General features: G+C 36.1%; 1 protein-coding gene across 1 annotated transcript in view; it reads left to right on the top strand.

Annotated features, from left to right (window-relative positions):
* The window catches only part of LOC117197588 (uncharacterized), a 183,055-nt gene that overhangs the window by 104,909 nt on the left and 63,546 nt on the right, over positions 1-14,600 (top strand). The window lies entirely within an intron of this gene.

Below are 14,600 nucleotides of genomic sequence, written 5' to 3'. Positions count from 1 at the left end.
ATTTACCCATCCTACTGTGAACGTAGATGGTATCATCACAGCAACAGTGTCATAACAACTAGAAATTGAAGATTAAATTTGCACGGTGCCCGAGAGTGTCCCTGCTGTGGGGCTGAGGGAAGGAAGAAAAAGATGAAGGGGAATCAGCTGCTCCAAACCTAGCAAGACGGCTGTGGAGGGAATTCAAATTCCACAGGACAAGCGCTGTAGAAGCACAGAGCTGAGCAAGTACCTCTGCCTGAGGGAAGATTGATGGTTTCAGAGGAAGGGAGGTGGGAGGGGTCAGGACAGGGGGAGACAAAGGAATGGCATCTGGCAGAGAGCTGTCTCTGCCAAGGCACGGGGGACACCAGCAAGTTCTCTGCAGCACCTGGGGTGCTGGGTGCCTGGCTGGGGACAGGACTGCAGACCGCAGAGGGCCCTGCGGACACGCTCTCCTGGAAACTGGATCGATCGGATCCTGGAGCAACAAGGAGCAATCAGGTCTGCACAACAAGGAGTTGTGCGTTTTAGAAAAAGCACTAGGACACAGGGGCTGGAGGGTGGGGACACTGGGGGAGAGGCCTGCTAGAAAGCTCCCACAAAGAACTTTCTAGGTCAACAGAATTAGGGCTCGTGACCAAGACAGGGACACTGGGGAGTTTCAAGCTTGGGCAGTAAATGCAAACGCCATTAGGGACCCAACGGTAATATAAATGAGTATAACAGGCCCAACATGACAGACTCAGCACAAACTCCCTACGTTACCTGTTAACTGTGAGGGCCCGTTCTTTACTTCCACAGAGAAACAGTCTCCCTTTTGCTTGAAACACACGGCCCTCCCAGTCTGTTTCTCCCACTTTCAGAGACACGGGGATTATGAAATAAGACATCTGGATTTAAATCATCTTCCCATGTTCCAGTAAGGGCTCAAATTGTGTGTTTTAAAACCTGTGAGCCATGCCGGCACTGCCGTGGGCTGTGCTGGGCCACTGCTCCCAGGCGTTATCACTAAATCCCAGAGCAAGGGCAGCGCCTGTGGCCTGAATGAGTTGGGGGGCAGGGAGAAGGTGCCAGGCTGACAGAGCGTTAGCAGGGGGCCGGGTGGGTGTGGGAGCAGCAGGTAATCCTGAGACTACAAAGCTTCCAGGCAAGAGTCTGAGCAGCGCTCCCCAGGGAGTCTATCAGGGAAGCTGATAAGGATGGTTGTGACTGGAAAAGCAGTGCCACAGTCAGTCCTAGAAATTTAGGAAATCCTGAACTAACAGGGCTACACGGGTTTCTTGACTCAACTTCCTAGAGCGTCTCAAGAGCTCCGGTGAATCGTGAACTCCCAAGAGGATAATTCATACAGGAACAGAGTTTTCCCCAAATGCTTGTGGCTTAAAAACCCACTGCATCTCTGGGATGAGTATTCTAGAATGCCCAGTGAGAAACCCCGGGACTCCCCAAGGTACCAGAGGGGTGTGTGTGAGGGGAAAGGCACCACCTCAGCGCGAAACAGCATCTCACAAAGGTGGTGAGGGTTAGGAGGGCGCAAGAAAACTGCAGGCAGTTGGCAAGCGATGACAAGACGCTCGTTTCAGTGGTGTCTGCTCCAAAAGACAAACCAGAAACAACAAGGGCGCGAAGAGTGCATCCTGTGGTGAGAGAAGCCCACAAAAGGGTCACTAGGCCTCTCCTGACTGCCTAACTTTTAAATAAAAAATTAAATTTGCACACGATTAGGAAAACTAGAGTAAAAATATAAAGATCTATTCCCTTCCATAGAGGTGGTTGCCCTTAACAGCATTTTGTGCATTTTCAGGATCAGATACACAAATGTGTATACGTGTATATATGCGTGTTTCCATATGTACATATATACATATATAATATTTACAAATACAAACACTGTGGGTTTCTAACTGGAATAATAGACATGTTCTTTTCTACACCTGCTCTTTTTCCTTTTGACCTGATGACGTATCATGTCATCTTCCCAGTTTGCTCACAGACCTTCCCTGTTCTCCACACACACCTTACTCCATACCACCGATGGATCCTAATTTCCTTCATCAGACCCCTCCTGAAGGACATCCGGGTTGTCTCTAGATTTTCCCCATTACATAAGTATCCCTCATTGGACTTGCGGGTGCCTGATTTTATGCACACTTCTGTGCAAGGCAGAGTACTGGCAGAGGGCAGGTGCCTAGAAGTAAAAGTCTTTGGACAAAGAGCAAGAGAGTTTTGAACTTTGATGGACGCTGCAAACCTCGCTCCAAAATTGAACACTTTTATTATACTTAACATAGGCAAAGTGTGCTTGTTCCCTCGTCTACACCAGATGTTATCAGTCTTTAGAATTTCTGCCCATCAGAGGGGAAGAAAATCCCATGGTTTTAATCTGCATTTCCTAAAGAAGTTGGTCTCTCTTCATTTGTCTAGTAGCCAGCTGTGCTTCTTCTGAGTTGTTTGCTCATACAGGTAGAAACCACCTTCTGCCTTTTTAAAATTTGGTTATCCTTTTTCATGTATTTGTGGGTTCTTCTCTATATCAACAGTAACCTTTCTATGTTAATACACTACCAAACTTTTGTGTCTGTCATTATGTTTTGTTTACGTCTTGAACTGTAGAAAAGTTTTAAATTTTCATGTAATTAAATATCTTTTACTTTATGGCTTCTGAGTTTTTTGGCTTACTTAGGAAGGCTTCTGTACTCCCTACACTTACACAAAAATTCTCTCCTGTATTTTATATTTGCTTCTTGCATTTAGTTGCATTTACACCTTTTTGACTGACTAGAATTTGTGTATGCTGTGATGCAAATATCTAATTTCTGTTTAAATGAATTATCAATGCTTCAATCAGTCAATTAGACAAAAAGTCAAGTTAGACTGTAAAACTGTCTAAGTTAAAATACAATTCTCAAGTAAACAGGGACCAGTTTCTGGACTTTTCCACCAATCCGTCTTTCCCTCTGTCAGTGGCTTTATATGTTAATAGATCATATGTTAACATTATATCTTATTAATGTTAACATATATGTTTAAAATATTTCATCTATCCTTTTGCACTAACTTTTTCAGGTGAACACTGAACTGACTTCTAGATATTTACTAATTTTTGTGACTATTGCGAATGGGATCTTTCCTTGTTTTTTAGTGTTATTTCTGGAGAATGGGAAAGTAACTGACTTTTACATATTTAGACATAACTGATCACAATTCTGAACATGATCATATCTAGTTTTTTCACTGATTCCTGCATTTGGAAAAAGCAGTCATTATCATCTGTGATTTTTGTTGTTTCCTTAGTAAAGGCTCTGGAACCGGCCTCCCCCTGACTCTCCCCACGTTCTTTTTCTGCCTGATCCCACTTCCCCGCTGCACCTGATCCTAACCTGTCTGCGCTGCTGTAAAACACTGTCTGCCCACAGGGTTGTGATGACAATAAAATGTATTCATATCTGTAAAACGCCAAGGGCTCTGCCTAATTTATTTTATTCTGGGGCTGTCATTAGACACATCACATGCATCCCTCTCTTTCCTAAGGCCTGGACCCCACATGAAAGGGAGAAAAGGTGACCTCGTATCTGGATATGGATTTTGTCACTTCAAGAGCTTTATCATATTAAAATTAATATCTAATACATATTAAACACTATTTGTCAGGAACATCCTAGGTGCGTTCCATAAGAACCACAAGTAATATTGACAGCTAACCGTTAAGGAAATAATTAACCATTAAGGAATAACCATTAAGGCTGTTTTAATTTTAGCACACCGGATATATAAGGGGTATAAGTTCTAGTAGCATTAAAAAAAAGAAAGAGTTACCAATTCTAATAGTAGTTTTTCCTTTTCGACCACTTCCCAAAATTATAGTTCTCTTTTTCTGTCTAGCAGCTTTGCATGTTTCCTTCACCGATGGAGAAGTTATCCACTGGTACTGAGAAAGCAATGATAAATATGCCATTTAAGTTACAGGTAATTTAGGAGGGTTTGATCTTCATTGGAAATTAAGATATTTTAAGTTAATAAAAGGTCTTCAATCTGCATTTCTGGGAAGCTAAATTAAAGCATCACACAACATTTTCAAAACCAGAAAAGCCATTTCATTTGACTAAAAACTTAGTTTTAAGATGGCAGAAAGTACCTTGATAATTTTCTTTTAAGAAGGAAAGAAAAACAAGTCATTAAAGAGAAATTCTTCTGAGAGAATTAAAACATGTGATATACCTCTGACTTGGCACTCCTTCCATTCTGGAGACCTTTTTTGATAACTGTTTTCATCACAGAATGATTTAAAGTAAAATAAATTGAAATTAGAGTAATTATTTCCCAATGAGTGGCTACTGCCATTTAAAACCAAAAGCCAACTAATTATTGCTTTTCCCATAAAATTAAATATGAAATCTACATTATGTAATTGTACACTTATTTCCCCCTTTGTGTATTCTAACTTCTTCCTCAGAAACCTAAGATGCCATCTTGCAGACTGCCCACAGTGGCTACGATTTTAGCAGCAGCAAAGGACAACTTTAAACATTTTGCTTCTAAGTTGGCTTTGGATACCTTTGGATAGAAAGTACAGTCTGAGCCATTTTACAAAATGTGCGGCCATTTTACAAAACAGCTTGACAGTTCCTGCAAGTGTTAAACATAGAGTTACCCTATGATCCAGCAGTTCCACTACTAAATATATACCTAAGGGAAATAAAAACTTATGTCTGCACAAAAGCTTGTACGTGAATGTTCATAGAAGCATATTTCTGAAAACAAAAGGTGGAAAAAATTCAAATGTCAATCTGACAAATGAATATCAAAATGTGGAATATCCGTACAATAGAATAGCATTCAGCTATAAAAAGGTTTGAAATATTGATCCATGTTACAACATAGATGAACCATGAAAGCATCATGTAAAGAAAAGCAGCCACTCTCAAAATATCACCTATTGTATGGTCCCATTTATATGAAATGCCCATAACAGCAAATCTGTAGAGACAGAAAGGAGATTAGTGGTTGCCTAGAGCTGAGAGGGTTGACCGAATCAAAAAACATTGTTAATGTGTAATGGGTTTCTTTGTGAGGGGACAGAAATCTAAAGTTGGATTGTTGTGATGGTTACACACGTCTTTTAGTGGTTACACTAAGAACCACTGAATTGTATACATTAAAGGGTTAAATTATGGTATGTAAATTACATCCTAATAAAGCTGTTAAAATTATAATTTTATATTTATAAATTTGAAAATTCATCCAAAATGACAAATTCTTAAAACATGCAACCTAACAAGAATAACCCAAGAAAAGAAACATCTAAAAAATCTGTATCTACTTAAAAACTTGTTTGTATAATGAAGTACCTTTACAGAAAATGATTTCCAGGGATAAATGGCTTTCCAAGTAAATTCTTCCAAATATTTAGGGAAGAAATATTGGTAATCTTACATAAAATCCTTCCAGGAAACATAAAATAATATATTGCTCAAAAATTTTATAAGGTCAACATAAGCTTCAGATCAAAACTAAAAAGAATATTACAAGAATAGAATCATAGGCCAGTTTCTCTTTTGAACATGTATGCAAAATTTGTAAACAAAAGCACAAACTGTATCCATGGTATGTAAAACAGTAATATATCACAATCAAAGTTGCTTTATTCTAGTAATGCAAGGTTGGTTTAATGTTCCCACATGAAACTGATCCCAGGAATGAATTAGAGTGGGAAAAAAGCCATTTAAAAAAGAAGTCTTGGGAATTCCCTGGTGGTCCAGTGGTTAGGACTTGGCGCTTTCACTGCTGGGGGCCTGGGGTTCAATCCCTGGTCAGGGAACTAAGATCCTGCAAGGCATGAGGTAGGGCCCCCCAAAAAAAAGAAAAAAAGAACTTTTAACCAGGAGAAGCACAAGAGTGAATAAAAATAACAGATACACCTTATGAAAAGTAGGAGATTATGGAATATTTGAAACTTTAAAAAAAAACAGAAGTTGCTAAAGATTCAAGAGGATGTGACAAATGATGTACATAGAGAAAAAATAAAATAAAATAAAATATACAAATGATGGGAGCCCAAACATCCAGATACCCAAGTCCCATCTCTGAAAATCCTCATTCAATGGGTTCTGGATTTCCTCTATGTTTAAAAACCTACAGGTGATTCTGACAAGTTTCATAGACAATGTAAAGCTTCTGATTTGCAGGGAATAATACCATATTATTTTGTTATTTTATAGTTATATTAACACATTGTACTATTCACAGATAAGTCTGATGTCAAAATGCACTCCCCACTAGGGATAAAAAAGGAACTAGTACTCTCTACTGCTACTCGGTGGCAGCATGCATATACTGCAATGGCAATTATTGTAGGAATCCAAATTAATGGAACATTTTAGAATTGGAAGACTACATAGAAGTCACCTAGTCAAGCTTCCAACTATTATAGTTGTGAAAACTAAGGCCCATATAAATGAAATGATTTATCTCCAAAGAGGGTTAGTGAAAGAGTATGAAATAAAAAATACCTCTGAACTTTTAATTTAGTGCTATTTTTATTAATCTCACTATTAGCTCAAACTTCAGTGTGACAGATTTGGGATTGAATTCTTGCTTGAACTTAGTGGTTGCATGCCTTTTAGTAAGTTACTAAAACACTTAACTTCGCTTTTCACATATGTAAAATGGTGAGCCTTGACTGATATAGAGTATGAGATAGCCTAGCACTGTTTTTAACACAAACAAGTACTTAAATTTTTTTGCCTTTCATCCCTATTAGACAACCTCTATTTTCTTAAGAATAAAAGTGTCTTTCAGCTAGAAAAACACCCCAGAACTGACCACATTCTGGCAAGAGATATAGGATTCTTTTCCTTACTGGGGGGTTCTTTATACCTGATATTTGAACTGCACTGAAACATGAACTTCTCTTGTTTATACTGTATTAATGGACTTGATAGATGAATTTTAAAAAGTAATATGCAGGAATTAAGCTGCATGACTCTCAAGAAATATAATTCGATAGTGGTGGCTAGAATGATAAACAGTGTTTGGATAGGGAGTCCATATTGGATATGAACAACCTGTACTCCCATTCGTCTATTAAGAATAAATGGAATCCTTTTAAAATCTGTTTTAAAGGACAGTTATTTTCTTCTACCTCATTTAAGTTAGCTCAAGAAAAAGACAATCTCCTGAATCCTTGTTTAAAAGGCTTTTAATATAAAGCAAATAATTTTTTGCAACATTTCCCAAACTTTTCATTATCAAGTTAGCTGAGGCTTCTCAACGATTATCATTTCACAACAATATCTCCATTTTCACCTTCTTTAAATGAATTGGCCTCATAGATGTGCCATTAAAACAGAGCTTCACCCTCAACATATTTTAAAGTTTGTATTCAAACAGTATGAAGAAAACAGGATCGGGGAATTCAGCCATAAAAGTGAATGGATTACTGATACATGTTACATCATGGATGCAACTAAGTGAAAGAAATCAGACACGAAAGGCCACATATTGTATGGTTCCATTTATACGAAATGTCCAGCAGTGGCAAATCCATACACATGGAAAATATTATACATTAGTGGTTGCCAGGGATTTGGAAGAGACGGAAATAGGGAATGACTGCTTAAAATGGTTGTAGGTTTTCTTTTGGGGTGATGAAAATGTTTTGCAACTAGGCAGTGGTGACAGTTTCACAGCATTGTGACAGTACTAAATTCCACTGAATGGTACAGTGAATTGTAAAATGATCAAAATGGTGAATTTTATGTTATGTTCATTTTACTACAATAAAAAGGAGAAAGAAATAGGGAAAGACTTTGAGTTTGGGAAAGTAAGGTGAACTGGTCAAGAAAAAGACAGCTCTACTATTCAGTTTTCTCTCAGCTCTCCCAGTGCATTAATCCTCAGGAAAAAGTAGCGTGAACTTGTAGATGACAGTCATTCAACAGAGTCCAGGGAAAAGTAAATAAAATAAAACCCAACTCTTCTTCTTTAGCACATCTATGAAAGGTTAACTTGCTGCTCAGCCACGTGGACATTCATGAGGACGTTTCACTTTAGGTGTCCTCTACTCCAGTATTTTACTCACAGCTCATTCACACATGTATGCAACAGCATTTCTTAATTTAATGGACTCTGCAGTGCTGGTTGTGATCAGTCTCATGAAAAGAAAAGGGAAGGAGGAAAAAGCCTCCACATTGGCTTGGTGGTCTTGGGATGAAATGGATGCAGAAGACAGTTTGATTGTCAAACTGGAAACTTTTATTTTCCTTTTCCTCTTCTTTTTATCTTTCCTATAAGGTCTTCTGTCCACTTCCCACTGCCTTCTTTCAAACAGGAAAGACACTAATTAGCTGCTGGATTTTTTTTTGTTAAAACAACTATTGTTTTAGATTTCTTGTTGTCCGCTGAATGTTATTGTTTTTACTGCCAAATGAGCTCCGGTGGTTGATGTAGGGGTCGCTTGGGAACTTAACTTTTTCAAGTTTAAGTGGAAAAGTTTTTTTGTTTGAATTGGCTTTTACTGGGTGCTTCAAGATTTGCTCTTAGCTCTTTGATGGGGGACTGAGTAGCACTATGTTTCCTTTGAGGTCCCAGTAAATAAAGGATCCCATGTCCTCCTGGGCACTTTATCGTGATTTTGCTGTGTGTGCTCTCTAATAGCCAGATGCAGATTCCAGGAAAATGACATATAAATGAATATAAATAATCTAATAGTTTTAGAATTTGCTTTGGCCATACTCCTGGTCTCATTCTACTTCTTGTAGCAGATGGCTTTAAAGAGCATTAGCTATGTATATATTAAATATAATATACATATACCAATATTAAATATTATATTGGTGTATAAATGTAATATATTACTGTTTAAATTAGTGTATAACAATTACGTTTTATATTAACATGTATTTTTGCATAGCATATATTGTACACAAAATATATGACTAATGCAATATATTTATGTTTAATATGTTCACTATATTAATATATCATGCAATATTGATTATAAAACAATTACATCATAATATATAATTATTATTATATGATATAATACATTATATTTAAAGTATTCTATATAACACAATACATAATGTATTTTTATAAGACAAGTATATTATATAAATATAATACTTATATAAAGTATAAATATTTTAATTATACATTACACATACAAGTATGTATAACTATTTATAATTTTATTTATGTAGGAATCTGTTCGTAACAATTGATGTAAAAATATGCAATAATTTGAATCAAATGGGCCATAATCTCACTACCTACACATAACTACTTTTAAAATATTGAACCCTGTCTAAATCATGCTTACATATCGCTCAACCTGTTTTTCTACATATGCATATATACACACATTTATACACAATATATATGTATACTACCTGTTTTCAGTTCAATGTATATAAATATATGATATATATAATTATATTCCTGTGTATGTATACAAATATAAATCAAAGGTATGTGTAGGGCTTCCCTGGTGGCGCGGTGGTTGAGAGTCCGCCTGCCGATGCAGTGGACACGCGTTTGTGCCCCGGTCCGGGAAGATCCCACATGCTGCGGAGCGGCTGGGTCCGTGAGCCGCGGCGGCTGAGCCTGCGCGTCCGGAGCCTGTGCTCCGCAATGGGAGAGGCCAACAGCAGTGAGAGGCCCGGGTACAGCAAAGAAAAAAAAAGGTATATGTATAGGTATGTATTTCACATATTTATATAAATATATCATATAATGTATGTGTATATAAATACATGATTATATACATACATATACACAAATAGACTTATTTAAACAAAAGAGACCTAAATAAACAGTTCTCAAAAAATAAAACTAGTTATGTCTCACTGTTTCAATAACAGATTATAGTTTTCTACTGTATGTGCTTCTGTAATTGTTATGAACAATTCCCATTTGTTGAATGTTAAGTTGTTTTAATTTTCTGCCATTATTAATGAAGCTCTGAAGAATATGGTGGGCAAAATTACTTGAAAAACTCTCCTAAAAGAAAAGAGTTAGGTATGCTAGGTTAAATGTAAACAACTTATTTTTAAGTGCAAGTCTGATTTTTGAAGTGTGCAGTAGAAATTTCCAGGACCCCTGAAAGAAGGGGGGGGGACATGTATGAGAGTTATAGCTATATTAAGAGTGGATTGAAGATCTTGATAGCTTAGAACAGAAGCTGGCAATCCTGTTTTTATGGAGCCAAATGGCAAATATTTTAGGCTTTGTGGATCAAAGAGGCAAAATTGAGCATATTATTTAGGTACTTAGGTAACCATTTAAAATGTTACCAGTTAAAATGTGAACATTATTCATAGCTCATAGGCCATAAAAAATAGGCAGCTGTCTGGATTTGGAATAAAGGCCATAGTTTAATGACACACCTGACCTGACAAAGAGACTTGTTGTTAAAATGGCCATGACCACATGGGAGGCAGGAGATAAGACTCCATCCCTACTAGATGGGAAGTTAGAACTAAACCTATCTATCCCTAGCTTCACCTTTAATGAAAGGGTGTGCCAGTAAAAAATGTATCTGCTGGCAAAGGGAGACTAAGACCAAATTCTCTTGGCCTCTGCTCTGGGTAGGAAACAGGTAGGAAATCTTGAGAATTCTGAACCCCAGATCTGTGTTCACAGTGTTTGTGTTGCAAATTTATTTGTGGTCTTGCAAACAGAAGGTAAGAAATTACCTTAAAATGCTCCCAGATCGGTGGTATTCCAAACACAGAACTAAACACTCTCTGGAGAGGTAGACCTTCAACCCAGGCCTATAGCCTTCCCACAGATAAAGTTTAGCTAAACATGAGCTCAGGATCTAAATTTACACAATAATGAAGAAATCAGCTACAATGGGAGAGAATCAGCAAAAACAATCAATAGCAGAATTAGATTCCCAAGGCCATCCATTGAATGTTGGAATGATCAGGTGCAAGGCAGAAAATATACATAAAACTAGAACTGAAAAAAGGAACAAGGATGTTTTAAAAGACTGGGTAGGATCTTTAAAATATTTTTAAAGTCCATGTCATTGATAAAGCTAAAAACTCAAAGGTTGTGTAAAACAGCAGATTAATCATGGAGAAGAGTGAAATTATGCTGTTTTTAAAAATATGGCACATCATATTTTCTGCCTAATTATATAAGTACATTTCTCTTAAAAAAATACACATATTTTAAAGACTTATTGGCTGTAAAATAACTAAAGGATATTTCAGAGGGCTTCTCTCCAAAGAAAAGTGTGAAGTAGCAAAACACAGAAAGTCGAGGGGAAAAAATGTCAATATATACATTACTATAGGGTGAAGTAAGCCTTAGGCCAGCATCAATGTGGAGGAGCTGACCCTTAGATGCTTACAACTAAGCTGGAATCTTCAAAAAGTTCAACTATTTATAACTAAAAAGATTTCTTAAAATTAATAACCAAGTGTTTTAATTGACATCAGAAGAGCAAAACAATAAACCCTCAGAACATAGAAAAAATAGATAATAAAGATATGAGCAGAACTTAATAAAACAGAAAAAAGTATAAAATTGAGGTGATTTAGTAAGTCAAAAAATATTCTTTGAAAATATTTTAAAAACACACTTTGATTAAGCAAAACAAAAACAAAAGTAAATAATACACAGAAAGAATCAGGACAATGTTATAGCAGAGAACATATGAAATGCCAGTAAATTTGAACATTTATGTAAAGTGGACAATTTCCTGGCTCCTAGAGTTTACCAAAACTGACACAAGAAGAAATATATAGCTGGAGTTCTTTCACCAGTAAAGGAATTAAGTCAATAGTTTACAGTCTTTCACCAAGAAAATAACAGACCCACCCAGATCGTTTGGGTGGGGAATTCTATCAAACTTCTATTAAACAGATAACATCAGTATTAATAAAGAAAAACTTCTAGAGAGTAGCAAAGGAAGAATGCTCCTTTATTCATCTTATGAAGTCTATATAATCCTAATACTGACAATAGATTAGGACTGTAAGGAAAAAGAAATTTACAGGTCAAATTTACTTGTAAGTATAAAAGCAAAAATTTTGATCTATGATATTAGCTACCCAAGTTCACTAGAGTAAGAAAAAGCATGAGCAAGTTAGGTCATCCAATGAATGAAAAGGTAGTTTAATGTCAAGAATATACATCAATAGATTGAAAACACCACATTTTCTTTCTTTCATCAGTCTCTTTAAAAAATTGATAAGTACTTATATTGATCTCTCTTGTACTAGGCACTGTGCTAAGTCACTTACATATTTACTTCTTTAAGCCTTCTATTATCCCTGGGGGAAGGTTCTATTTTCCTTCCATTTCTTAGGTAAGACTCTAACCCCCAGAAAAGTAAAGTAACATTTGCAAGTTTCTGTGAATGGTCAGTGATGGGACCAGTACAGGAACATCCAAAGTCTGTGCTTGGAAACAGTGCCCTATATTCACACTCACATTACAGATGAAAGGAAAGGAAGCATGCACTTACCATATAGATTAAATCTCACATTACACGTTAAAGGAAAGGAACCATGCACTTACATTATAGATTAATACCCACATAACACGTTAAAGGAAAAAGAAACATGTGCTTCTCTCAAAAGTTGTAAAGAAAGCATATCTATTTCTAACTGTATTTCCCAATTTCTTTTGCTTGTTTTCTGACCTTTGTAGTGCATTCTGCCATGAGGAAAATTTTAATTCTTATATAATTAAATGTATCCTATTTTTCTTTGAATCGTAGAAAGGTGTTCCTCATGAATAATTTATTTCAAGTCTACCAGGTTTCTGATACTTTTACAGTTTCATTATCTTTTTACTTTTAACTAGTTGTTGTATCTAGAATTTAGTAATGATAGCCATATTTTCCCACTTTTGTTGAATAAGTTTTGCTATTGACCCAAAATGTCCATTTTATTTTAATCTCAAATCCCTTATGCTCTTGCATCTAATTTTAAGATGTTTCCTATCCCACTGGTTGTTTTGTCTATCTGAAACAAAATGCTACCTTAATTATAATGTAATTATAATATAATAAGTGTAATTAGTAAACATAATACCATATATAATAAATAGCATAATATAAAATAACAAAATATAATTTACCATATAACAAGGTCAAAAGAGAACAAAACTATACAATCACTTGAAATATCCCCCAAAGATATTTTATAAAATTCAATATTCATTTCTAATTTAAATGAAATAGTAAAATAGGGATTGATGAATGCTTCCATAGTAAGATGAAATTATATATCTAAAAGAGAAAGAGGTAAATGATAAACTTTAGTAACACTGGCAATAAATACAGGACAAGATGAAGATGCCTGATATAATCTTAAAGAAAGTATTATGTAACATTGTCTTTGCAGCACTGATGAGTTCAGTGAAAAGAAAATCTCATAGAAAAGAGTATCTCGTTCTTCTTAATGTCTGTACACTTGTCCATTGCATGAACATAACAGCTTATTTAACCAATATGTTACTGATCTGCATCTGGATTTCTAGGTTTTCATGGAATTTTATTATGCACAATTGTTACAAACTCTAGGACTACCTCTTAGGTTTATATCTTTTGAAAGAAACAGTATCTCCGTAGATGGGTTATGTGGGCTGGCTGCTAGCAGACTATGGCTACTTCTCAGTTCTTCCCTTTACATTCCTAGTCAATGTGAAAATGGAAGGCAAGAAGGTCTTCTGTTTAGAGACTCTAAAGATAGGTCTTGGTGATAAAGTCTTGGTGGTAAAGGCTAAAAATATCAACCTAGAACAAGTGTTTTTCCAGCTGTAACTATGTGTGATTCCCTTGGTTTTATTCTGTAGAGGATGTAATAAGACAAGACTGTAGGATCTGCCCTCAACGTGCTTCCAGTAAGATGAGCTAAGTCAAGTATGGTGGCATATCTAATTCAAGACAAAATATAATGGCTCCTTTTCTCTCATAGCAAAACTTCGTGGAGTGAATATCGAAGTCACTGTAGGCTCTTAATTAAAGGAACACAATAAATCTTGTATTGGAAGGTGGTTATTCTGGTCTCTTTGCAGAGATGAATTGGAAATTGTCTAGAAGAAGGAAAATTAGCTTAACCAAAGTTAAACTCATAAATAATTGAGCATCTGTGGCCTATGTTTCTCTTTGATCATAATTTCTCCCAATTTATAGACCTCTTTGATACCCGATTAATCATTGTCAAAGATGCAATTAACAATGATTATTACTGTGTATTAGGTTTTGCCTGGGCCCTGAAGAAACCATCCTAAATTACGAGCTATGATTGTCACTTGATTTTCTCACAAAGAACAATCAGAACTCCTGGTCTTAAGTGGCTTGGAATGTGAAACTAAGAAGTCTCTTAGATATTATTAGAGGACCCCACAGAGCCCATTGGTGAAAGTTTGGAAAACATTGGGCTTCTTAAAATTAATTCTTGTAGTGTGTTACGAAAGATGACTGAAACAAAAGGATAATAGTGTTTCTGGTTCTGTTGTTAGCATTCTCCATGGAAACATCACGGAAGCTTCTGGACTCAATTTCCTTCCCCATGTGTGAATGTCACTGAAAATATCCAACTCCATTCTATCCCCACATAACTTCAGAAACTAAGCAAAATGAAGACTCAAAATTCATT

This window comes from Orcinus orca, chromosome 18 (assembly GCF_937001465.1).
Source record: "Orcinus orca chromosome 18, mOrcOrc1.1, whole genome shotgun sequence".
NCBI lineage: Eukaryota > Metazoa > Chordata > Mammalia > Artiodactyla > Delphinidae > Orcinus > Orcinus orca.
This window is presented reverse-complemented; position numbering and strand designations above follow the sequence as displayed.